Source organism: Equus caballus, chromosome 8, assembly GCF_041296265.1.
Source record: "Equus caballus isolate H_3958 breed thoroughbred chromosome 8, TB-T2T, whole genome shotgun sequence".
Taxonomy (NCBI): Eukaryota; Metazoa; Chordata; class Mammalia; order Perissodactyla; family Equidae; genus Equus; species Equus caballus.
This window is the reverse complement of record NC_091691.1, coordinates 4,207,329-4,233,862: the sequence shown is the minus strand read 5'-3', so window position 1 is coordinate 4,233,862 and position 26,534 is coordinate 4,207,329. Positions and strand designations below refer to the sequence as shown.

The following is a 26,534-nucleotide window of genomic DNA, read 5'->3' as shown; positions in this document are numbered from 1 at the left end:
ACTATTCACAATAGTCAAAACATGGAAACAACGACTGATGATTGGATAAAGAAGATGTGGTGTATATATATACATATACACACACAATGGAATACTAATCAGCCATAAAAAAAAGACAAATTCATCTCATTTGCAACAACATGGATGGACCTGGAGGGTATTATGCTAAGCATAATAAGCGAGACTGAGAAACACAAACACCAGATGATTTCACTCGTGTGTGGAATATAAACAAATACATGGACAAAGAAAACAGTTTAGTGGTTACTAGGGAAGGGGGCTGGGAGATGGGCACGAGAGTGAAGGGGAGCACTTATGTGGTGACAGACAAGAAATAATGTACAATTGAAATTTCACAATGATATGAACTATTATGAACTGAATAAAAAAATTTATATTTCTAAAAACATAAATTGGAGCTGGTCCAGTGGCACAGTGGTTAAGTGTGCACATTCTGCTTCAGTGGCCCGGAGTTTGCCGGTTCGGATCTCGGGTGCGGACATGGCACCGCTTGGCAAGCTATGCTGTGGTAGGCGTCCCACATACAAAGTAGAGGAAGATGGGCACGGATGTTAGCTCAGGGCCAGTCTTCCTCAACAAAAAGGGGATTGGTGGCAGATGTTAGTTCAGGGCTAATCTTCCTCAAAAAAAAAAAAAAAACCACATAAATCAGATCATGTCATTCACCTCCTTTAACACTCCTAATGGTTTCCCATTGCTTCTTTTTTTAATTTCTTTTTAAAATTTTTAAAAATTGAGATATAACAGACTAAAGTAGAGTGCACAAAACACACATATGCCTCTATGAAATTGTGCATATATATACACTCATGAAATCACCACCCAGATCAAAATAAACATTATTTTTAAAAAAAGGAAATTAAATAAAAGGCATCCAGATTGGAAAGCAAGAAGTAAAACTACCTCTATTTGCAGACGACAATTGTGTATACAGAAAAAGCTAAGGAATCTACTAAAAAGCATTAGTAGTAATAAGTTCAGCAAGGCTGCAGGATACAAAATCAATATACAAAAATCAATTGTAATTAAAGTTTCAGTTTTACAAGATGAAAAGAGTTCTGGAGATAGATGGTGGTGATGGTAGTAAAACATTATGAATGTATTTAGTATCACTGAACTGTACACTTAATGGTTACGATGGCAATTTTTATTTTATGTGTATTATACCACAATTAAAAAAATTGGGGAAAAAATCAATTGTATTTCTATCGAATAGCAATGAACAAACTGAAATGATATTAAGAAAACTATTCCATGGTGAGTTTTACATTATGTGGTTTTCATCTCAATTAAAAAAAAGAGAAGAATTCCATTTACGATAGCATCAAATGAACAACATACTTAGGAACAAGCTTAACAAAATAAGTGCAAAATGTATACTCTAAAACCTACAAAACATCGTTGAAAGAAAGTAAAGAAGACCTAAATAAATAGAAAGACATCCCATGTTCATGGATGAGAAGACTTAATATTGTTAAGATGGCAGTACACTCCAAATTGACCAACACAATCCCTGTGAAAATCCAAGGTGACTTCTTTGCAGAAACTGACAATCTCGGGGCCGGCCCGGTGGTGCAGTGGTTAAGTTCGCAAGTTCCGCTTCTTGGCGGCGGGGGTTCGCTGGTTCAGATCCCGGGTGTGGACATGGCACTGCTTGGCACGCCATGCTGTGGTAGGTGTCCCACATATAAAGTAGAGGAAGATGGGCACAATGTCAGCTCAGGGCCAGGTTTCCTCAGCAAAAAGAGGAGGACTGGCAGTAGTTAGCTCAGGGCTAATCTTTCTCAAAAAAAAAAAAAAAGAAAGAAAGAAACTGACAATCTGACCCTAAAACTCAAATGGTAATTCAAGGGAGCCGGAATAGCTAAAACAATCTTGACGAGGAAGAACAAAGTTGGAGAACTCACTCTTTCCAACTTCAAAACATACAAAGCTACAGTAATCAAGAGAGTGCACTAGTATAATGACAGACATATACACCAATGGAATGGAACTGAGAGTCTAGAAATACACTCTCACATTTATGGTCAACTGATTTTTGACAATGGTGCCAGGACCACTCAATGGGGAAAGAATAGTTTTTCCAAGAATGATGCTGAGACAACTGGATATCCACATGCATGAATGAAGAGAATGAAGAATGCAGAATGAAGTTGGACCCCCACCTCACACTACATACAAAAATTAACTTAAAATGGATGAGAGACTTAAATGCAACAGCTAAATAGAAAACTTCTAACAGAAAACTAGAGGTAAATCTTTGTGACCTTAGGGTGAGATTTGTCAGATAGGATGCCAAAAGCATAAGCAACAAAACAAAAAGTAAATAAAATGGACATCATCAAAATTAAAAATTGTGCTTCAAAGGACACCATGAAAAAAGAGAAAAGACATCCCACAGAATGAGAGAAAATATTTGCAAATTATGTCTGATAAGATGCTTGTATATAAAATATACAAAGAATAATTACAACTTATTAATAAAAAGACAACCGAATTTTAAGATGGGCAAAGGATCTGAATAGATCTTTCTCCAAAGAAGATATACAAATGGCCAATAAAGACATAAACAGTGGTTGTTCTGGGATAGGACAGGATGGCTCAATATCATTAGCCACTAGAGAAATGCAAATCAAAAGAACAATAATGAAATACTGCTTCGCACCCACTAGTATGGCTATCATCAAGAGATAGACAATAAAAGTACTGCTGAGGATGTAGAGAAAATGGAACCTTCATCCTTTGCTTGTAGAAATGTAAAATGGTGCAAAAACTTTGGAAAACAGTATGGAAGTTCCTCAAAATGTGAAAGATAGAGTTATCCTATGACCCAGCAATTCCACATATAGTTACAGACCCAAGAGAAATGAAAACATATGTCCACACAAAAACTTGTACGTGAATGGTCATAGCAGTATTATTCACAATAACCAAAGAGTAGAAACAACCCAAATGTCCATCTATTGCTGAATGGATAATTAAATGTGGTATATGCATACAACGGAATATTACTCATCAATAAAAAGAAATGAAATACTGATACATGCTACAACACGAATGAACCTTGAAAACATGCTAAGCAAAAGACCACATATTGTATGATTCAATTTACATAAAATGTCCAAAATTACAGAGACAGAAAGTAGATTCATGGTTGCCTAGGTATAGTGGCTGGGAGTACTGGGGGTAACAACTCAGGGGTGCCGGGCTTCTTTTGGGGGTAATGAAAATGTTCTAAATTGACTGTAGTGATGGATGCACAACTTTGTGAATATACTAGAAACAGTAACGTACATTTTAAATGGGTGAACTTTATGATATGTGAATTATGTCTCAAATAAAGCTCTTAAAAAAAAACTAGCCTCATAAGAATCAAACTGAGAGAAGGGGGCGGAACAAAATGGCGGGGTGAGCTGACCCGGGATTCTCTCCCCTCCAAAATACAACAAAGGATTGGAAAAACTGAATTTCAGAGAATAGACATAATGCCAACACGTTAGAGACCTACAATACCAAGAAGGCGGAGATCATAAACCCTACTTCCAGCCTGGGAGGCGCTGGAACGGTAGGACAGAACATCGCTCCCTCCCCTAGAGTCTGCGATCGCTGCTACGTGGGTCAGGAAGGAGCGGGGGAGGGGCCGCGCGACCGGGGATCATCCAGGACTCCTGCCGCTGGTTCAGTGGAAACCCACTGATGGGGTGAAAGCTTCCGTCCATGGGGACCCCATAAACCCAGGGCTTGGGAGACCAGAGAACAGAACTGATCTGAATCCAGACCCATGCGTGAGTATAGCAGCCCCTCCCTCCCAGCAAAGCCAGTGGGCGCAGCCATCTTGCCCAAAGGTGGAGAGCTCATAACACGCGGCCCCCATCTAGTGGCGACAGGCTATAACTGCAACCAAATTCTACCACCATGTGAAAAAACCGCTCTTCTACCATCCAGCAATTTAAAAAAGCCCCAGACCAGAAGGAAAACAATAAAAACATAGAATTAAGTCCTGAGGACTTGGAATTAGGTAAACTAAGTGATAATGAGTTCAGAGCAGCTATAATAAAAAAACTCAATGAGGTAGAGAGAAAGATAGAGAAACAAGTCGAGTTCTGGAGTTACTTCACAAAAGAGATTCAAATCATAAAGAAGAATCAAACAGAATTACTTGAGATGAAAAACACAATGGACCAGATAAAACAGAATACGGATTCCTGAATGCCCGGGTAGACACCATAGAAGAGAAAATTAACATAATTGAAGATAGACAGGCTGAATGGCTCCAGAAAGAGGAAGAAAGAGAACTAAGAATTAAAAAAAATGAGGAAAATCTCCGAGAGATAATGGATTCAATGAGGAGTAAGAACATAAGGATCAGAGGAATTCCCGAGAATGTGGAAAAGGAAAATGGAGCAGAAAGTGTGCTTAACGAAATTATTGAAGAGAACTTCCCAAATCTAGGGATCAACGGAGAAATGTGTGTAGAGGAGGGTTTTAGATCTCCTAGATTTGTCAATGTAAAAAGACCTACTGCAAGGCACATAGTAGTAAAATTGGCAAAAAGGAAAGATAAGGAAAGAATACTCAGGGAAGTAAGAAAAAAAAAGAGAATAACCTATAAAGGAGCCTATCAGACTGTCAGAGGATTTCTCCACAGAAACCTTACAAGCTAGGAGAGAATGGAGTGCCATATTCAAAGCTTTAAAAGATAAAAATCTTCAGCCAAGAATACTCTATCCTGCAAGAATTTCCTTCAGATATGAGGGAGAAATTAAATCTTTTCCAGACAAACAAAAGTTAAGGGAATTTGTAACTAAAAGCCCTCCATTACAAGAAATCCTCAAGAAGGCTCTCATACCTGAAAAAAGAAAAAAGGGAGAAAGGGGACACAATCCACAGACTAGGGAGACCGATGGATAGAACCAAAACAGGATAGCAAATATTCAACTATAGCATTAGGGTAAAGGTAAAGAAACTACCAAAGCAAGGACGATCTTATCACTCTAACTACAAATTCATAAGACGAGCTGGAATAAAAAACGAAAATAATTATTTAGGAGGGGAAGAGCAAAGGGTCTAAATCAGTATTGGTCAAGTAAGAGACCACCAGAGAATAGACTAAATTATACACGAGATTCTAAATACAAACTTCAAGGTAGACACTAAAATAAAGTACAGAACAGAGTCACAAATCATAAATAAGGAAAAATCTAAGAAACCCAGCATAAGAAATTGCAGTATTAAATGGGTAGTCTAAAGCAAACAGGAAAAGAAACGCAGGAAAACAAGATAATGAGCAACAGATTAACAGCAGTAAGTCCACATGCATCAGTAATCACTCTCAATGTGAATGGATTTAACTCTCCAATAAAAAGACACAGAGTGGCAAAATGGATTAAAGAACATGATCCAACAATTTGTTGCCTCCAGGAAACACACCTCAGCCCAAAGGACAAACATAGACTCAGGGTGAAGGGGTGGAGGACAATACTTCAAGCAAATAGCAAGGAAAAAAAGGCAGGTGTTGCAATTCTCATATCAGACCAAGTGGATTTCAAAATAAGACAGGTAAAGAGAGACACAGAGGGACAATATATAATGATCAAAGGGACACTTCATCAAGAAGAAATAACACTTATAAATATCTATGCACCCAAAACAGGAGCACCAAGATTCACAAAGCAACTATTAACAGACCTAAAGGAAGATGTTAAAAACAACACAATAATAGTAGGGGACCTCAACACCCCACTCACATCAATGGACAGATCATCCAGACAGAAAATCAACAAGGAAATAGTGGAGCTAAATGAAAAACTAAAACAATTGGACTTAATAGACATATACAGATCACTTCACCCTGAAAGAGCTGAATACACATTCTTCTCAAGTGCACATGGAACATTCTCAAGGATAGGCCATATGTTGGGAAACAAGGCAAGCCTCTACAAATTTAAAAAAATTGAAATAATAACAAGCATCTTCTCTGATCATAGTGCTATAAGGCTAGAAATTAATAACAAGAAAAAAGCTGAGAAAGGCACAAAGATGTGGAGACTAAACAACACACTACTGAACAACCAATGGATCACTGAAGAAATTAAAGAAGAAGTAAAAAAAATCTGGAAACAAATGAAAATGATAGCATGCCATACCAACTCACATGGGATACAGCAAAAGCGGTCCTAAGAGGAAAACTCATCGCAATACAGGCACATCTTAACAAACAAGAAAAATCCCAAATAAGCAACCTTAAAGCACACCTAACTGAACTAGAGAAAAAAGAACAAATGAAGCCCAAAGTCAACAGAAGGAGAGAAATAATAAAAGTCAGAGCAGAAATAAATACTATTGAAACGAAAAAGGCAGTAGAAAGGATCAATGAGACAAAGAGCTGGTTTTTTGAGAAGATAAATAAAATTGACAAACCACTAGCCAGACTTGCAAAGAAAAAAAGGGAGAAAGCTCAAATAAACAAAATCAGAAATGAGTGAGGAGAAATAACAACAGACTCTGCAGAAATACAACGGATTATAAGAGAATACTACAAAAAACTATATGCCAACAGAATGGATAACCTAGAGGAAATGGATAAATTCTTGGACTCCTACAATCTCCCAAAGCTCACTCAAGAAGAGGCAGACAATTTGAACAGACCAATCACAAGGAAAGAGATTGAAACAGCAATCAAAAACATCCCAAAGAATAAAACCCCAGGACCAGATGGCTTTCCTGGGGAATTCTACCAAACTTTCAGAGAGGATTTAATACCTATCCTCTTCAAGCTATTCCAAAAAATTAGGGAAGATGGAACACTTCCTAACACATTCTACGAGGCCAACATCATGCTGATACCAAAACCTGACAAGGACACCACGAAAAAAGAGAACTACAGGCCAATATCACTGATGAACATAGATGCAAAAGTTCTAAACAAAATTTTGGCAACCAGAATTCAGCAATTCATCAAAAGGATCATACATCAGGATCAGGTGGGATTCATACCAGGGACACAGGGATGGTTCAACATCTGCAAATCAATCAACGTGATACACCACATCAACAAACTGAGGAATAAAAACCACATGATCATCTCAATAGATGCAGAGAAGGCATTTGACAAGATCCAACAGCCATTTATGATAAAAACTCTGAACAAAATGGGCATAGAAGGAAACTACCTCAACATAATAAAGGCCATATATGACAAACCCATAGCCAACATCATACTCAATGGGCAAAAACTGAACCCCATCACCCTGAAGACAGGAACGAGACAAGGATGCCCTCCATCACCACTCTTGTTTAACACAGTACTGGAGGTCCTGGCCAGAGCAATCAGGCAAGAAAAAGGAATAAAAGGAATCCAAATAGGGAGGGAAGAAGTGAAACTCTCGTTGTTTGCAGACGACATGATCTTATATATAGAAAACCCCAAAGAATCCATTGGAAAACTCTTAGAAGTAATCAACAACTACAGCAAAGTTGCAGGGTATAAAATCAATTTGCATAAATCAGTAGCATTTCTATACTCCAGTAATGAACCAACAGACAAAGAACTCAAGAACACAATACCATTCACAATCGCAACAAAAAGAATAAAATACCTTGGGGTAAATTTAACTAAGGAAGTGAAGGACCTGTATAATGAAAATTACAAGGCCTTTCTGAGAGAATTGGATGACGACATAAGGAGATGGAAAGACATTCCATGTACATGGATTGGAAGAATATAAACATAGTTAAAATGTCCGTTCTACCTAAAGCAATCTACAGATTCAACGCCATCCCAATCAGAATCCCAATGACATTCTTTACAGAATTAGAACAAAGAATCCTAAAATTCATATGGGGCAACAAAAGACCCTGAATTTCTAAAGCAATCCTGAGAAAAAAGAACAAAACGGGAGGCATCACAATCCCTGACTTCAAAACATACTACAAAGCTACAGTAATCAAAACAGCATGGTACTGATACAAAAACAGGTGCACAGATCAATGGAACAGAATTGAAAGCCCAGAAATAAAACCACACATCTATGGACAGCTTAGCTTTGACAAAGGAGCTGAGGGCATACAATGGAGAAAAGAAAGTCTTTTCAACAAATGGTGCTGGGAAAACTGGAAAGCCACATGTAAAAGAATGAAAATTGACCATTCCTTCTCACCATTCACCAAAATAAACTCAAAATGGATCAAAGACCAAAAGGTGAGACCTGAAACCATAAGGCTTCTGGAAGAAAACGTAGGCAGTACACTCTTTGACATCAGTATTAAAAGGATCTTTTCGGACACCATGCCTTCTCAGAGAAGGGAAACAATAGAAAGAATAAACAAATGGGACTTCATCAGACTAAAGAGCTTCTTCAAGGCAAATGAAAACAGGATTGCAACAAAAAAACAACCCACTAACTGGGAAAAAATATTTGCAAGTCATATATCTGACAAAGGCTTAATATCCATAATATATAAAGAACTCTCGCAACTCAACAATAAAACATCAAACAACCCAATCAAAAAATGGGCTGGAGACATGAACAGACATTTCTCCAAAGAAGAAATACGGATGGCCAATAGGCACATGAAAAGACGCTCATCATCGCTGATCATCAGGGAAATGCAAATCAAAACTACACTAAGATATCACCTTACACCCACTAGAATGACAAAAATATCTAAAACTAATAGTAACAAATGTTGGAGAGGTTGTGGAGAAAAAGGAACCCTCATACTCTGCTGGTGGGAATGCAAACTGGTGCAGCCACTATGGAAAACAGGATGGAGATTCCTCAAAAAATTAAAAATAGAACTACCATACGATCCAGCCATCCCAGTACTGGGTAGTTATCCAAAGAGCTTGAAGTCAGCAATCCCAAAAGTCCTATGCACCCCAATGTTCATTGCAGCATTATTTACAATAGCCAAGACATGGAAGCAACCTAAGTGTCCATCAACAGATGAATGGATAAAGAAGATGTGGTACATATATACAATGGAATACTACTCAGCTGTAAAACAGAAGAAAATCATTCCATTTGCAATAACATGGATGGACCTTGAGGGAATTATGTTAAGTGAAATAAGCCAGCGAGAGAAGGATAATCTGTGTATGACTCCACTCATATGAGGAATTTAAAATTATGGACTAAGAACAGTTTAGTGGCTACCAGGGGAAAGGTGGGGTGGGGGGTGGGCACAAAGGGTGAAGTGGTGCACCTACAACATGACTGACAAACATTAATGTACAACTGAAATTTCACAAGATTGTAACCTATCATTAACTCAATTAAAAAAAAAAGAATCAAACTGAACCCCAGGTAACTTAACTGCCAATCAGAACAAAGCCGAACATTTCCTAAAGGAAGACAACAAATCTAAACACTCAACAATATAAAATTTGCAATCAAAGATTACCAGTCATGCCAAGAAGGTAACTGCAACACAAAACCAAGAGAAAAATCCATCAACAGAAATTGTGCAGAAGAAAGGTCACATAGCAAGTCTGAGGCTGCTATCTTTAGACAGTCCAGCTTACAAGGTTGCTCCTTGGACAGTGTCTGGGAACTTGGCACTTGAACCATTCCTTAATTGATAAGGGTAATTCACTGTGCCTAGACGGTACAAACAATGTGATTTATGCTGCTCATTGACTTGCCTTCTGGGAGTCTGGAATTTTGACAGCTGCTGGCATAGGGTACCTACATAACCACCCAACAATAAAATCCTCAGGTGCTGAGTTTCTAATTGGCTTCACCAGGAAGAAATGCTGCACATATGTTCATGCCTTTTTTGTTGTTCAGGAAAGGAGCACACCTGGTGTGTCTCCTCAACAGAGGGATAGAGTACAAGGAAGCCTGTGCATGAGTTTTTCCAGACTCTGCCTGTGTCTTCTTCCCTTGCTGATTCTACCATGTATTCTTTTACTATAATAAACTTTAACCACAAACAGACCATATAGTAAGTCATATGAATCCCTCTAGTGAATCACTGAATTTTTTGGGTGGTCTTGGGGACCCCTGAAAAAGAAAAAGAACCAGAAATGAGAGATATGATGGAATTAGCAGGCAAGGACATTGAAATAGCCATTACAACTTTGTTCAAATGTTTTAAGGAAAACATGAACCTAGTGTGAAGAGAAATGGGAGATATAAAAAAGAATCAATGGAATTTCTGGAGATGAAACATATAATATAGCAGGTAAATTCTTTAAAAAGCACTAACTTGGATTATCAGCAAATTAGAGACTAAAGAAGAAAAGGCTTAAAGACATGGCTATAGAAACTAGCCAAAATGAAGAACAAGGGAAAAAGGCTGGAAAAAGAAAATGATCAGAGATACAGCAACATGTGGGACCACATGTAACATAAATGTAATCAGAGTCTGGAGGAAAAAAACTGGAAAGAGACAGATGAAAATATTTTAAGAGATAATGGCTGAGGGGTCGGCCTGGTGGCACAGTGGTTAAGTGCGCACATTCCACTTCTCGGCAGCCCAGGGTTTGCCGGTTCAGATCCCAGGTGTGGACATGGCACCACTTGGCAAGCCATGCTGTGGTAGGCGTCCCACATATAAAGTGGGGGAAGATGGGAATGGATGTTAGCTTAGGGCCAGTCTTCCTCAGCAAAAAGAGGAGGATTGGCAGTAGTTAGCTCAGGGCTAATCTTCCTCACAAAAAAAAAAAAAACAAGAAGAAGAAAAGAAAAAAAAGAAAGAATGGCTGAAATTTTTCTAAATTTGATAAAGCTATAAGCCCACAGATCTCAAAACCTCAATGAACTCCACATAGGATAAACAAAAAGAAAACCACATGAAAGCAGAACATGATTAAATTCTGAAAAGCCAATAAAAGAGAGAAAATCTTTAAAAAACCCAGAGGAGAAAAACACAATAGATACAAAGAAACAAGAACGACTGAAAAAGAGAGAAAATCTTTAAAAAATCCAGAGGAGGAAAACACAATAGATACAAAGAAACAAGAATGACTGACCCCAGTCTTCTAGTTAGCAGCTATAAAAAGCTGTAAAAAGTGAAATGACAACATTCAAGTGTTAAAATAAAAACAGCTGTCAACCTAAAATTCTACAGTCAGAAAAAATGAAGCTGAAAAAAATTTTTCAGACAAAAGCTGAGAGAATTCATTACACTATCAGACCTGCACTGTAAGAAATATTAAATGATAGCAGGTGAAAACACAAATTTACATAAAGGAAATGAAGAAAACTAAAAATGGTGTATTTTGAATACGTTTTTCATATTTTCATGAGTATTTAAATAAATTATAACAATGTCTAGTATAGTTTATAACATAGAGAAGTAAAAATCTTCAAAAACAATCACACAAAAGATGGGGGTAAAAATGGAATTACAATGACAAGGATATTACAGTGCAAGTGAAGTGGTGTAATGTTATTTGAAGGTAAACTATGACAAATTAAAGAAATGTGTATTTCAAACCTGGAATAACCACTTTAAGAAAGAGAGAGAGTGAGCTAATAAGCCAACAGCAAGGATAAAATAGAACACTAAAATAAAGTTCAATGCAACCAAAAGAATGAAAAAAATGCAAAAGAGACGCAACAAATAGAAAACAAATATCAAGATGGAAGATTTAAATCCAACCATATTAATAATTACATTAAATGTAAATGGTCTAAACACTCCAACTACAAGACAGATTTTCAGCCTGGGAAAAAAGCATGCTACACTGGAAAAAAAGCATGCTACATTCTGTCTACAAGAAAATCACTTTAAATGTAAAGATACAGGCTAAAAGTAAGAGGATGGTGAAAAATACACTATAGAAATAACTAACAAGAAAGCTGGTGTAACTGTATTAACATCAAAGATTTCAGAACAAAGAATTTAACTATTCATGAAGACAAAGAGGTCAACTGATGACAAGGACATAACAATGGTAAGCTCCCAAGAATAAACTTTCAAATTACACAAAGCAAAAACTAACAAAACTCAAAGGAGACATCAACAGATTCACAATTATAGTTGCTGATGTCAAGATTTCTCTCTCAGTAATTGATAAAACAAACAGACAGACAATCAGCAACTGAAGACCTGAAAAACTTACTTGACCTTACCAACATCTATAGAAAATTCCATCCAACAAAAGCAGAATACACATTCTTTTTAAGTACAATTGGAAAATTCACCAAGATACATCTTACATATACTGGTTCATAAAACAAGTCTCGATAAATTAAAAAGAACTGAAGTTAGAGTATATTATCTGGCTACAACAGAATTAAATTAGAAATCAACAACAGAAAAAATCTATAAAACCCTCAAATTTTTGGAAACTAAACAACATACCTCCAAATACCTCTGAATCAAAGAAGAAATCATAAGGGAAATGGGAGAAAATATTTGAACATAGTGAAAAAGAAAATACAACTTACAAAATTTGTGGGATGCTGCTAAAGCAGCATTTAGAGGGAAATTTATATCTTTAAATGCTGATATTGAAAATCCTGTGATCCTATAATTACATAATTGTAATTATAACTTCTCAAAAGATCTAACAGACTATTTTCCTAAGTGAGAAAAGACATCTAAGAAAACAATACCTAACATTTATACTAACAGTAATTTTCACAAATCTATTTAAAGTGGTCTTAAAACAATTCTATTTATATGCTAATTATAATCAAAATTTTACTTCTTATAATATTTTAAGTTTTTCACTGATCATCTAAAGGCTATTAAACTATTAAGTTGCTTTTAAGATAAAGCTGAAAAATCATTTCCACAACCTGCCTTGGGGGATCAAAGCCTGTCCACCTCCCCAGCCTGTTTTTGTGCCACCCTAGCTTCCTACCCTGCAACCATTATAATAGCTTTCTTTAAGGTCAGCAAATGAGTCAAAAATGTTCCTACCTCTGGGCCTTTGTACAAGCTGCACCCTCTGCTAGGAGTATTCCTTTGTATATATTCCAATGGCTAACTCCTATTCATTCTTTAGCTCTGTTTAACGTCTCCAGTGATCCCCATATAAATCAGGACCCCATTTCATCTCTCCTCACATCATTTATCTTTTTTTAAAACTGAGATAAATTCCCCAACACCATTTACTTTTGCTTCATGGCACTTGTTACCATTTTAAATTATATTTACTTGTAACTTTTTGTTTAATGCTTTTTGTTTGTCCCTCTCTCTCTCTCTACATGGTAAACTCCATGACAGCAAGACCATGTCTATTTATTCATCCTTCTACTGGGCCCCTCCAGGGCCTAGCACAGTGCCTGGCACACAGCAAGCACTTGAAGATTTATTGAATGAATGAATGAATGTCACCATCCTTTGCTTTCATAACGGTACAGCCTTGGTTCTCCTGAATCCAGGATTCAAGATGGGTTCTAAACACAGAAACATTCATGAAGAGAGAATGGCTTTGGCAGCAGAAATAGAGTCTCTCAGAACTCAATGACTAAATGCAAGTGAAACTTGAGGATTTTTTGCCTCAACTCTGTATTTATGTGTGAGTTTATCACACAAATGAAAGAAGTGTTTTGGCTGGCTTGGCAATGTTCATAAAAGGCCAAGCTTTTTTCCAAAATGCCAAGATACATGAGAGAAGCAAATACAAAAATAAATATATACACAAGGAAACAGGAAAATGTGCATAGATAAATTTCAGCAATTAAAATCAATGATGGGGGTGACATCAGCAACATGGTGGAGTGAGCTGTTCCCTTTGTCTCTCCTTGTTTGAACTACAACTAAATGGACATTCACTGATCAGCGGAGGACACCCACACAGCACATCAGGATGCCTGAGAGACCCATGCAGTTACACATCTGAAGGTGGATGGACTATGCCTGGGGAGGTGGTGGAGATGGGTGAGCACTCTCTGGTCCTCTGGCAGCCCTATACAGGCATGCGACTGCCCTCCCAGCTGGAATGCCTATACAACCACTGCAGTCCTGAGGGTTGAAGCACATCTCACTGTGACTGCGGGAACAGGTGATGGCAGTGCTGAGCCCCTGCGTGATCACTTTCTTGTCTGGTGGGAGAGTCCATAGTGCCACCACGGTCCCCAGGGAGGGCCCAGGGTCAGACTCAGTGGTGAGGCCCCATCCACCAAGCACAATAGCTGGTGCAACCTAGGAGTAGATGGTGGAGAATCTGCACACCCAAGTGAACAAGTTCCCATTTGCCATGAATGCCCATAATACTACTGAGGCCCCAAAGCGGGGGGACTGTGGGAGCAGGTGGCAGCAGCCCTGAGTAACCACATGATCACTTTCTCATCTGGTGGGGGAGCCCACGGTACTGCCACGGTCTCAGGGAGTGGCTCTGGCTTCGACACAGTGGGAAGGCACCACCCACCAAGCACAACAGCTGGTGTGACCTAGGAGGAGATAGCGACAGATCTGCCCAGGTGAACAAGTTCCTGGCTGCTATGAACACCCACAGTACTGCTGTGGTACCAAAGAGGGCAGCATATCTCGGTGGGACTGTGGGAGCAGGTGGTAGCAGCCCTGAGCCCCTGTGCAATAACTTCCCATTCTGTGGAAGAGCCCACAGGGCCATGTGGTCCCAAGGAGTGGCCCAGGCTTGGAGAGGCACAGCTGACAGGGATTGTGGCAGGCACAGAATACACAGCTCCTGCCCACCCAACCCCCAGTGGTGGCAGGTGGAATCTGCGACCAGATACTATCACTAAGTGAAGGCACAAATCCACCCCATCAAATAGTATGAAGAGGTAATACTCCAGACCAGAAGGAAAAATACAAAAACCCAGAAATCAAGCCTGAAAGCACAGAAATCTACAATCTACATGACAGAGAATTCAAAATAGCTATGATTAAAAAAAAACTCAACAAGTTACAAGAGAATTCAGAAAGACAGTTCAATGAGATCAGGAACAAAATTAATGAATAGGGAGACTTCTTCACAAAAGAGATTAAAACCATACAGAAAAACCAACCAGAAACGTTGGAGATGAAAAACATAATGAATGAGATAAAAAAAAATCTGGAGTTCTTAAATAACAGAACTGATATTATGGAGGATAGATTTGCAATTTAGAGAATAGGAATAGAAATGCTTCAGATGGAGGAGGAGAGAGAACTAAGACTAAAAAGAAATGAAAAAAGTCTCCAAGAAATATCCAACTCAGTCAGGCAATGCAACATGAGGATTATAGCTATTCCAGAAGGAGAAGAGAGGGAGAAAGGAGCAAAGAGATTGTTCAAAGAAATAATAGCTGAGAACTTCTCAAACCAGGGAAGAATCTGGAATTTCAAGTAAAAGAAGCTAATAGAACTCCTAACTACATCAATGTAAAAAGCCCTCTTCCAAGGCATATATGAGCAAAACTGGCAAAAGTCAATGACAAAGAAAAAATATTAAGGGCAGAAAGGCAGAAGAAAATAACCTACAAAGGAACCCCTATTAGGCTATCAGCAGATTTCTCAGGAGAAACCTTACAGGCTAGGAGAGAGTGGAATGATATATTCAAAATTCTGAAAGACAAAAACTTTCAACCAAGAATACTCTATCTAGCAAAAATATCCTTCAGATATAATGGAGAAATAAAAACTTTCCCAGATAAACAAAAGTTGAGAGAGTTCATCACCACAAGACCCCACCTACAAGAAATGATCAAGAAGGCCCTCATATCCCCCAAAAAAGGCAGGGGGGGGTGGTTTACAAAGCCTTGAGTAAGGTGATAAATAGGCAGACAAAATCAGAAAATTGCAACTCTCTATCAGAACAGATTAACAAACAATTATAACATTAAAGAAAGAAGGAAGGAAAATATCAAGAATAAATATAATCAGTTCACTTAAGCACAAACTCACAACACAAAAGGGAATAAGCTGTGACAACAATAACTTAGAAGGGAAAAGGAAAGGGATCTGCTTAGACTTAGGGAATAAGAGGCTATCAGAAAATGGACTATCTCATCTATGAGATCTTATACACAAAGCTCACAATAACCACTAAACAAAAAATCAGAACAGAGACAAAAATGATAAATAAAGAGAAAACAATTATAGAGAGCCACCAAACTGAATTGGCAGTCCAAAATACAGGGGACAAGAAACAAGGGAAATACAGAACAACCAGAAAACAAGTGATAAAATAGCAGCATTAAGCCCTCATATATCAATAATCACCCTAAATGTAAAAGACAGAGTGGTGGGATGAATTAAAAAACAAGGCCCAACAATATGCTGCCTCCAGGAAACACATCTCAGCTCTAAAGACAAACACAGGCTTAGAGTGAAGGGGTGGAAGATGATGCTCCAGGCTAATGGCAAACAAAAGAAAGCAGGTGTTGCCATACTTATATCAGACAAAGTAGACTTCAAGACAAAAAAGACAATGAGAGATAAAGAGGGGCAGTATATCATGATAAAAGCGACACTCCACCAGGAGGACATAACACTTTTAAATATACATGCACCTAACACAGGAGCACCAAAGTACATAAAGAAACTATTAATTGACCCAAAAGGAGATATTAACAACAACACAATAATAGTAGGGCACCATAACACCCCACTTTCATCAATGGATAGATCAATCAGATGGAAAGCCAACAAGGAAATAGTGGAACTAAATGAAAACCTAGACCAGATGCATTTAATAGATATATATATAGAACACTCCATCCAAAATCAGCAGAATACACATTCTTCTCAAGTGCATATGGAACATTCTCAAAGACAGACCACATGTTGGGAAACAAGGCAAGCCACAACAAATTTAAGAAGACTAAAATCATATCAAGCATCTTTTCCAACCATAATGCCATGAAACTAGAAATCAACTACAAGAAAAAAGTTGGGAAAGTAACAAACATGTCGAGACTAAACAACATGCCACTGAACAACCAATGGATCATTGAAGAAATTAAAGAAGAAATCAAAAAATATCTGGAAACAAATGAAAATGAAAATACACCATACCAACTCATATGGAACAAAAGAGGTCCTAAGAGGGAAATTCATAGCAATTCAGGCCCACTTTAACAAACTAGAAAAATCTCAAATAACTAATCTTAAACTACACCTAAGAGAACTAGAAAAAGAGCAAACAAAGCCCAAAGTCAGCAGAAGGAGGGAAATAATAGAAATAAGAGCATAAATAAATGAAATTGAAACCATAGAAATACAAAGGATTATGGGAGAATACTATGAAAAACTATATGCCAACAAATTGGACAATCTAGAAGAAATGAATAAATTCTTACTCATACAACCTCTCAAAACTAAACCAAGAAGAACGCCATCCCAGAGAATCTGAATAGACCAATCACAAGTAAAGAGATTGAAACAGTAATCAAAAACCTCTCAAAACATAAAAGTCCAGGACCAGATGGCTTCTCTAGAAAATTCTACCAAACATTCCAAGAAGATTTAGTACCTATCCTTCTCACACTATTCCAAAAAATTGAAGAAGACGGAACACTTCCTAACACATTTTAGGAGGCCAACATCACCCTGATCCCAAAGTCAGACAAGGACAACACATACAAGGAAAATTACAGGCCAATATCACTGATGAACATAGATACAAAAATCTTCAACAAAATATTGACAAACTGAATACAGCAATATATCAAAACGATGATACACCATGATCAAGTGGGATTTATACCAGGGATGCACGGATGGTTAAACATCTGCAAATCAATGTGATACACCACATTAACAAAATGAGGAATAAAAACCACATGATCATCTCAATAGATACTGAGAAAACATCTGACAAGATCCAATATCCATTTATGATAAAACCTCTCAATAAAATGGGTATAGAAGGAAAGTACTTCAACATAAGAAAGGCCATATATGACAAACCCACAACCAACATCATACTCAATGGGGACAAACTGAATACAAGCCCTCTGAGAACATGAACAAAACAATGACGCCCACCATCACCACTCTTATTCAACATAGTACTGGAGGTTTTGGCCAGACCAGTTCAGCAAGAAAAAGAAAAGGAATCCAAACAGGTAATGAAAAAGTGAAACTCTCACTGTTTGCAGATGACATGATTTTATATATAGAAAATCCTAAAGAATCAATCAGAAAACCATTAGAAATAATCAACAACTACAGCAAAGTTGCAAGGTACAAAATCAACTTAAAAAATCAGTTGCATTTCTATACTCTAATAATGAACTTACAGAAAGAAAACTCAAAAATACAATCTCACTTACAAACACAACAAAAAGAATAAAATATCTGGGGAAAAATCTAACCAGGGAGGTGAAAGATCTATACAATGAAAACTATAAGACATTACTGAAAGAAATCGATGATCACATAAAGAAATGGAAGATATTCCATGCAGATGGATGAGAAGAATAAACATACTTAAACTGTTCATACTATCTAAAGCAATCCACAGATTCAATGCAATCCCAGTGAGAATTCCAATGATATTCTTCACAGAAGTAGAACAAAAAATCCTAAAATTCACATGGGGTAATATAAGACCCCAAATAGCTAAAGCAATCCTGAGAAAAAAAGAACAAAACTGGAGGCATCACAATCCCTGACTTCAAAATATTCTACAAAGCTATAGTAATCAAAACAGCATGACTGGTACAAAAACAGGCACACAGATCAATGGAACAAAATTGAAATTCCAGAAACAGAACCACACATCTACAATCAGCTAATCTTCGACAAAGGAGCTAAGAACTTACAATGAAGAAATGAAAGTCATGTTGGGAAAACTGGACAGCCACATGCAAAAGAACAAAAGTGAACCCCTATCTTTCACCATACACAAAAATTAACTCAAAATGTATTAAAGACTTGAAGGTAAGGCGTGAAAACCATAAAACTCCTAGAAGAAAATACAGGCAGTACACTCTTTAACATCATTTTTGAATACCATCTCTCCTCTGGCAAGGAAACAAAAGAAAAAATAAATGGGACGTCATCAGACTAAAGAGCTTCTGCAAGGCAAAGGGAACCAGGAACAAAACAAAAATACAACTCATCATTTGGGAGACAATATCTGTAAATCATATATATGACAAGGGGTTAATCTCCAAAATATCTAAAGAACTCATACAATTCAGCAACAAAAAAACCAAACAACCCAATCAAAAAATAGGCAGAGGATATGAACAGACATTTTTCCAAAGAAGATATACAGATGGCCAATAGGCACATGAAAAGATGCTCAACATCACTAATCACCAGGGAAATGCAAATCAAAACTACAATGAGATACCACCTTATACCTCTTAGAATGGCTATAATTACCAAAACAAAAAAGAACAAATGTTGGAGAGGATGTGGAGAAAAGGACACCCTCATACACTGCTGGTGGGAGTGCAAACTGGTGCAGTCACTATGGAAAAGAGTATGGAGATTGCTCAAAAAACTAAAAATAGAAATACCGTAGACCCAGCTATCCCACTACTGGGTATTTATCCAAAGAACTTGAAATCAACAATACAAAGAGACACATGCACCCACCCTGTTCATTGTAGCACTATTCACAATAGCCAAGAGTGGAAGCCACCCAAGTGCCCATCAACTGATGACTGGATAAAGAAGATGTGGTAAATATACACAATGGAATACTAATCAGCCATAAAAAAAGACAAAATTGTCCCACTTGCAACAACATAGATGGAACTTGAAAGTATTACGTTAAGCAAAATAAGCCAGACAGAGAAAGACAAACACCTTACGATTTCACTCATCTGTGGAAGATAAACAAACACACGGACAAAAAGAACAGATGAGCATTACCAGAGAGGAAGGGGCTTGGGGGGCGGGGCACATATGCACAGTGACTGACAAATAATAATGTACAACTGAAATTTCACAATGTTATAAATTATTATTACCTCAATGAAATAAAATAAAATTGTATTTATTTAATTTATTTATTTGAGGAAGATTACCCCTGAGCTAACATCTGCTGCCAATCTTCCTCTTTTTGCTGAGGAAGGCTGGCCCTGAGCTAACATCCATGCCCATCTTCCTCTACTTTATATGTGGGATGCCTACCACAGCATGGCTTGCCAAGTGGTGCCATGTCCGCACCAGGGATCCGAACCGGCGAACCCTGGGCCACTGAAGTGGAATGTGCGTATTTAACCCCTGAGCCACCGGGCTAGCCCCTAAAATAAAATTTTAAAAAATCAATAATGGGGGGCCGGCCCGTGGCCGAGTTGTTAAGTTCGCGTGCTCCGCTGCAGTGGCCCAGTGTTTCACTGGTTTGAATCCTGGGCGCAGACATGGCAGCACTCATCAAGCCACGCTGAGGCAGCGTCCCACATAGCACAACTACAAGGACCCACAACTAAGAATATACAACTATGCACCAGGGTGCTTTGGGGAGAAAAAGGAAGATAAAATCTTTAAAAAAAATTTTTTTAAAAAATCAATGATGGGAATAGCTGCTGGTGATTTAGAGGCAACTACATCTCCACTGGGGGATACCGCAAACAAAGCAGAAAAGGGAATCAGCAGTAAGGAGTCAGAAATAGAACACTTCTGCCCTCTGGGGGAACAAACAGCTAATGACATCAATTCTGAGACTCTCTAAAGCCATCAATACAAACAATGCAGCCATAATAATCTTCCTGACACACATAACTCTCAGGCCCTGCAACATTCAAGGACTCTTCCCTGTCTCATCAATTAAATCCAACCTCTGAGTCTGGGACCACATATGAGGTCACCTGCTTTCTTCTCCAGTCTCTTCTTCACCCTTCCCTTTAAATATACTGTTCCTGCCAAACCCTATTATCTGCTGTTCGTCATTCTCCTCTGTGCTTTGCTCTCTGTTCTCTCCATCTGTGATGATCTTCCCTCACCAACCACTCCTGGCATTTATAAATGCCCCTCTCCATCACTTCCACGCCCCCCCATTTAAAATCTCAGCCGAAAGTAACCTCCCTGCAAGTGTCCCAAACGCTTGCACTTTCTTAGTGCACGTTTCAATTTTTTACCTTCTATTACATTTTTCACATACCTGTCAAGAGCCACAGAGAAAAGGTTTGGGGCCCAAAGAAAAAGTTATCTGTACCTTCCACCCCCACTCCAGCAAAATGCCAAACAAATAACCTCTTTCCAGGAAATTTTTTCTGAAAAGTCACATAGTCCACCACTGGCTCCCTTCTGGACAGACAGTAGCCAGTCCTGCACGTATCACTGCTGCTACTAATCTGTAAATTAGTTAAGCCTTGAGATTGTGTGCACACCTCGTAGAATCAGCTGTCAAAAATAAACTACCCAGAGTGGGCACAGCTAGAGTCAATATTCAAGCAACAGGACTCCAAGTCTGAAGAGAACACTGAATTCGAGTTTCCACACAGCAGAAAACAAGAACATGGCAATATTACAAGATCCTAGCACTTCTGTCTTGTGAGGGCTTTTGCTTATTTAATTTATGATAGAACAAAGCCAACCATGGTCAAATATCATTATCTTGGGATCAAAAGAATAAGGTACATTTTGATGCTTACTGAGTTGGCTAGAAAAAAATAAAAGAAAATAAAATCCAACAATGGTGAAGCTATAGATAAATACACATAAGGTGTCTTGCTGATGCCATCATAATTAAGCACAGTCCTTTCAAAACAGTTGGGAGTAAATATCAAGACCCATCTACAATTTTTTTTTCTTCCCCTCCCCAAAGCCCCCCATTACATAGTGGTATATACTAGTTGTAGGTCCTCCTCCTTCTGTTAAGTGGGATGTCGCCTCAGCATGGCTTGACGAGTGGTGCTAGGTCCACGCCCAGGATCCCAACCCGGGAACCCCCAGGCTGCAGAAGCAGGCACGCAAACTTAACCAAACTTAACCACTTTGCCGGTGCCCCCACCTAAAATGTGACACAAGGTTGTAACTCAGAAGACAAAATGCTGGGTGTACAAAAATGCTGTTTTACAAGGGAAAAACTAGTAAGTCTAAACAGAGAAATGCTTATGTAAATTATCGTCTGTCAATATAAAAAGTGACATGCAGTCATTAAAATAATAAATATGGGCTATTTTTGAAAAAGGAAACAAAGTGAATATAGCTATATATGTTTAAACACAAAAAAGGAACTCTAAGAAATGAAAGTGCTGATGGGTTAATGTGATGGGCTGAATTGTGCTCCCCCTGAAATTCACATACTGAAGTCCTAACCCCCAGGTACCTCAGAATGTGACTGCATTTGTACAGTCTTTAAAGAGGTAATTAAGTTAAAACAAGGTGATTAGGGGTGGACCAGTCCTATCAATCTGACTGATGTTCTTATAAGAAGAGGAGATTAGGATGTAAACAGGCACAAAGGGAAGACTATGTGAAGACACGGAGAAGACGACCATACACGGAGAAGACGACCATCTAAAAGCCAAATAGAGAGGTTTCAAACGAAACCAACGCTGCTGACACCTTTATCTTGGACGTCTAGCCTTCAGAATTGTGAGAAAATAAATTTCTCTTGTTTCAGCCACTGTGGTACTTTGTTATGGCAAACCTAGCAAACTAATACAGGTAATGTGGCATAATTCCAGGTAAAGACTTTTTCTTCTTTCAATTTCTCCTTAAAATATTTTAGAGTTGTGTTAATAACAATGGTTCTAGCAACATGAATCTCCTCTGCCAATGCTCATTCTCTCTCCTCTCACTGTACAATGGTTCTTTTTAACATTGCCTCATAGAGGAAAGCAAGTAAAGATGTGAAATTTTCAGCTTCATGATGCTGGAAAAATGCCAACACCATGACTTTTACTCCATGGCAGACCACTCTAAAGGACAGACTGGATAACCATCAACTCAAGAGAGCCCACTGCCCTAAGCACCTGGCCACACATTCCTCCAATCAGACAATTAACCAACTCATCTTCTGGAGCACATCTGTCCACCAGGGAGAGTCCAGTTGTCCCTAATGCTGCAGTGCCATTTAAACATCAGATCAATAGTTAACTAAGACTCCTCGAGATTCTGCCATTCTAACTGAAAAAAAGAGAAAGGACTCTGATCAAAGCCTCCTGAGGGTGGGAAGAGGAATAAAAGCCCAAGGAATGCTGCTGACTTTGCAGGTCTGCCCAAAACTCTCCATATCCCAGGTTGGGGTCTCCATTACTATGGCACCAGACTAGGAAAGGCAGGAACAGTTCACCTGATTTCCTAGATACAGACGAGTATAACTAGGCAGAGCGTGGAAGAGGCTTGGCAGGGGCAGCTCAGCAACATTCTGAAGACAAGTGAGAACCAGGAAAGTAGAACAAGACAGGCAGGCAGATAGAAACCAGAAACAGGGAGTATGGAAACCCACTGTACATGGGGATTCTAGTGTAGACATGACTCTTTCTTGTCTATTTTTCTCTTCTCATCTTTCTCCCCGAGGGAGAGGGCTAAAGACTGAGTGAAATATGGTCCAGAGGGTTTCACAGAGGGCGTCCTCAGAGGTGGGCTGCAATCCCAGAGGTGGGCCCCAGGGGTGGGACTGCAGTCTAAGGGGTAGCCCACCAGGAAAAGGTCAAACTCAGACATGCGTCAGAGAACACATGCCGAGGGGTCTTAGTTTGGCTATCTGAACACGGCAGGTGTCTGATCTCCAGACCTGGGATACAAGAGTAGATAGGGGATGGGGCTAGCCCTGTGGCCGAGTGGTTAAGTTCGCGGGCTCCGCTGCAGGCGGCCCAGTGTTTTGTTGGTTCGAATCCTGGGCGTGGACGTGGCACTGCTCATCAAACCACGCTGAGGCAGCATCCCACATGCCACAACTAGAAGGACCCACAACGAAGAATATACAACTATGTACTGGGGGGCTTTGGGGAGAAAAAGGAAAAAAATAAAATCTTTTAGAAAAAAAGAGTAGATAGGGGACTTGCAACAAATCTGACTTATTGTTGGTCACCTAAGCAACCAAATTAGGACTGTTTCTTATTCACCTTGCCTAGCACATACCAATTAAGAGCAGGTGTCAATAAATGTTTTCTGAATGAAAGAGTGAGTTAAGAAAGTTAAAGAAAAAAGTAAAACCCACCAAAGTAGCACTTGGTTTCACAACTTGGGATTAGAGTGGGCGAGTGGAGTAAGTAAACACAACTGTGGCAGGTACAGGGACAAAGATAGAGAAAGTTACGTCATTAATGTGCCTCAAGTGCTACTAAAAGCATGTCAAGGTTCCCTGAGCTACCAATGTTTGAATTGAGATGTTAGGTCTAGTTGAGAAAATTTAGCCTTCCTCAGGTCAACCCTAACTGGACCAAGCCCCACTCAGTCCTCTGCCTCCTCTGGACAAAAAGACAAGAGAGAAGAATAGAAACAAAGAAATGAGAGAGAGAGAGAGGTTTTTCTTTCTTTCAAACTTTTTTTTTAAGATTTTATTTTTTTCCTTTTTCTCCCCAAAGCCCCCCAGTACATAGTTGTATATTCTTCGTTGTGGGTCCTTCTAGTTGTGGCATGTGGGACGCTGCCTCAGCGTGGCTTGATGAGCAGTGCCATGTCTGCGTCCAGGATTCGAACCAACGAAACACTGGGCCACCTGCAGCGGAGCGCACGAACTTAACCACTCGGCCACGGGGCCAGCCCCGAGAGGTTTTTCAACCTTTATCTCCCCCCTTAAGTCTCCGTCTTTATTATGGCAGGTAGGTACTCAGAAATTCCTTTACTCTTAAGAACCTCAAGAATCTCTTCCTTAGGAATGCTAAGGGCTTCTTGTCAATGGTTTTAAAGTAGGGGAATGCAGTAAGCAGACATATATTATAGGACTAACTAGTAACAATGATCCCAAGCACAATCCAATCTCAAGGTCCTAGATGAAGATAAGAATAATTCACATATATTAGATGGGATCAGCCACCTACAGAAGCTTCCTCTAAGAAAGAAGGTGTTCTGGAGTCCCCAAGACCACCTACATGTATATATAGCTGTATTTGTGGCTAAATTTCATTACAGTGAAAGGATATCAGCAAGAAAAAACGACACAAGTGAAATGTAGAGAAACCTGTGCACGGGCTTCCTCACCTTCTCGCCCTCCTGGGTGGGTATACCCTGAGCATGCTCCCTTTTACAGCAGCAAACAATTCAGTAACAAATGTGCAATGTTTGTGCGAAGGCAAGTGCATTAGACACAGCACCCAAGGTTTTTACTGGGGGCTGGTCACACACACACTGTCTACCTAGCAACCATCAAAATTCCAGATTCCCAGAAGGAAAGCAGGTGTTCAACGTAAATCAGGTTTACACAGAGTCCAGACATAGTGAACCACCCTTATCGGCTAGGGAATGGAGGGAAGAATTCAAGTGCCAAGTTCCCAGATGCCAGCCAAGGGCCAATCTTGCAAGCAGCCTCAGTGATTTGTAAGTGTTGCCAATGAAAATGAAGTATCTCCCAAAATAAGAGACGGTACTAGGGAGCTGCCAACCTAAAGGCTGTATTAATTCGTTTGAAAATATAATCCTGACAACTGAAACAGTTAACAATGTTGCAGTGTTCTCCTGATTAGTTAAGAAGGCCAAAGAAGGCAAGTTGAGTTTAAGGTGTACTTTTCAGAGTTACTGAGTGAAAAAGGGTGGCACCATTGCTGCAGCTGCAGGACTATCTTTTTAAAGATCCTCCAATTCCCTGGACTCTCTTCTCTCTGAGGCCAAGAAGCAAACTTCTCATCTGCTTTTTGGTCCCCCTTTCAAGAAGAGAATGTGGGGACTAGCTGAGATGAGTTTGATTTAATAAATCCGCACCGTGGTCCATTAATCATGCTCCTCAAACAATAACAGTGATTATTCATCAGGTGCCCCGTGTGCCTGCTTTTATTCCTGTCATTTTGTTGATCTTCACAATACTCCTGACAAGTATTGCCCTTGTATTTTGCAGAAGAAAGCAGAAGATCAGATGGGGGAACTGACCTGCCCAGAGTCATGCTAATGTAAGCAAACGATACACACTTTAAATTCAGGCAGTCATATGCCTACAACTCATATTCTTTCCCTTCTCCTGTACTCCTCCTTTACTTAGGACTCGGGTTGGCATGAGTCTCCCAGGACCTGCTCACCCTGCAGGTGGATGACAAAATCAAGTTTGAGAACCCACAAAGCCAAGGAAGGACTAGGTCCCTCTGCCAAAGTGCCCCAAACAGCCTTTCAGCTTCACCTCTCACCCAAGCCACAAAACCACTCCCAACTGCAGCAGGCAGGTCTCACTCACTTCTCCTCTTCCCTTACTGTCAGACATGTTTCTTTTTCCATCTGCTAGAAAGCTACGTGGAAAAACAATCCCATCCCTGCAGTGCTAACACACTGCAACAGATCTCCTCATACACTGGCCGCGATGGAAAGCTGACCTTTACTGTTCGCCCACTCTGTGCCTAGCTCCGTAGGAAGGATTATGTGCTTGAACTCATTTAATCCTCCAGAACCACTTCATTTCACAGGTAAGGAAACAGAGGCTCTGAGATTTAAAGTAACCTGTCCAAGAGAACACACAGCAAGTGACAGTGCAGGGACCAAATGTAGGTCTGACTCTAAAATCTGCGTCCTTCCCACAGATTTTTGAGGATTCTCTACTTTCACCTTTCTCC

The 26,534-nt window shown here is 39.2% G+C and overlaps 1 protein-coding gene across 1 annotated transcript in view; it reads right to left on the bottom strand.

Annotated features, from left to right (window-relative positions):
• Positions 1-26,534, bottom strand: part of PI4KA (phosphatidylinositol 4-kinase alpha) — a 146,525-nt gene that overhangs the window by 118,786 nt on the left and 1,205 nt on the right. The window lies entirely within an intron of this gene.